We start from the raw sequence: 1,764 nt of genomic DNA on the forward strand, positions 1-1,764 counted from the left end.
AAATATATTTTCCATATATAGTATCATGTCATTTGCAAATAGTAACAGTTTTGCTTCTTCCTTTCCAATTTGGATGCCTTTTCTTTCTTTTTCTTGTATGATCATTGGATCACAGTCTGTTTTTTTTTTTTTTAATTTTTCAGCACTTTATTTATTTTTTTTTATTTGATAAATTTAACACCTTTTATTGCCATACCTCATTTTACTGTGCTTTGCTTTAGTGAACTTTATAGATACATTTTTTTTTTCCTTGTTAATTTTCTGTTTAGTTGATCTATCCATAAGTGTGAGTGGGGTATTAAAGTCTCCCACTATTATTGTGTTATTGTTAATTTCTCCTTTCATACTTGTTAGGATTTGTCTTACATACTGCGGTGCTCCCATGTTGGGTGGATAAACTGAGTCTTTAACTATTCTGTCATAGCTTATAGTTTTTAATCATGGATTTAAAATTGACTTCTCAAGAATGCACTTAAACTTGGATTCAATTCCCGTAAATACAACTTTTATTTAATATGTAAAGAAAAAGACACTGCAATTTGAATTCAAAAGTACATTTCTCCTGATCATTCTGAAAAGCTTGTTTCACATCCTTGTTCTTCAAACTATAAATGATGGGGTTCAACATAGGGCTTACAAAAGTGTGGAAAACAGCAATGATTTTTGACTGCTCCACTGACTGGTCTTTGGGAGGTCTAACAGACTTACAAAACAGGGTCCCATAAAACACAGTCACAAGTGGAAAATTTTTTGCATCTGCCTTCAGCAGAGTACATCCTCAGGATGGCAGTGAGAATGAAGATGTTGGAGATGAGGATTATGAGAAGAAAGTTGGAGAGGTTAAATCCTGCCACCACTATAGATGGATAGATAGATAGACACCATAGATGTCTCCTTAATGTAAGTGTCAGAGCAGGAGAGTCGAATGAAGGGTGGGTCAGCTCAATAGAAGTGATTAATGACACTGGAGCCACAGAAGATAAAGTGGTATGTCCATGTGGTTTCCATCAGGCCACTAAGGAACCTGTAGATCTATGGACCAGCAATCAGGTGAATGCAGACCCCTTTGGACATCTTGCTGCTATGAATCAAAGGATTACAGATGGCCATGTACCTGTCATAAGCCATCACAGCTAGCATGTAATATTCAGTAATCACCATGGCAATGAAAAAATAGCACTGAATTAAGTAAGCAGTATAGGAAATGTTTGTTTGTTTTTTTTTCCTCTCTGATAAGTTCACCAACATCTTGGGAGTCACGTTAGTGGAATATCACAAACCCAAGCAGGACAAATGGCAAAAAAGAAGTACATAGGGGTGTGGAGGTGCAAATCTATCCTGATCAATAGCAACATCCCAAGGTTCCCTCACACAGTGATCAGATAGATCCCCAGGAACAGCACAAAGAGGATGGACTGAAGATCTGGATGATCTGTTAATCCCAAGAGAACAAATTCAGTCACCAAGGTGGAATTTCTTCTGTCCATTTTCTTAGGTGCCAGCATTGTTCACTTAGATAAATTAAAATAAGATGTGAATGAGAAGTCCATCTTACATTTCGTCTCTCTTTCTTGTATTCATTTTCTCTTTTTTTCTTCTACCCTCAGTTTCCTTCACACATTGCTATTATCAGACATAGTCTAAGACTGTAGGAGGTAAGACTTTTAATAAGGTCGTAACCCCTAGTAGCTGGGTACACAGATGACTCCCAAACAGAATGGCTCCTCTGTCTCCATTTTGTTTTGGAATGAGGGAATTATGACC

The 1,764-nt window shown here is 36.8% G+C and overlaps 1 pseudogene; it reads right to left on the reverse strand.

The window, feature by feature from the left end:
* Positions 1 to 510: 510 nt before the first annotated feature.
* On the reverse strand, positions 511 to 1,505 carry LOC133233020 (olfactory receptor 5M5-like; annotated as a pseudogene).
* Between the last annotated feature and the right edge of the window lie 259 nt (positions 1,506 to 1,764).

Source organism: Bos javanicus, chromosome 19 (genome assembly GCF_032452875.1).
Source record: "Bos javanicus breed banteng chromosome 19, ARS-OSU_banteng_1.0, whole genome shotgun sequence".
In the NCBI taxonomy this organism is placed as follows: domain Eukaryota; kingdom Metazoa; phylum Chordata; class Mammalia; order Artiodactyla; family Bovidae; genus Bos; species Bos javanicus.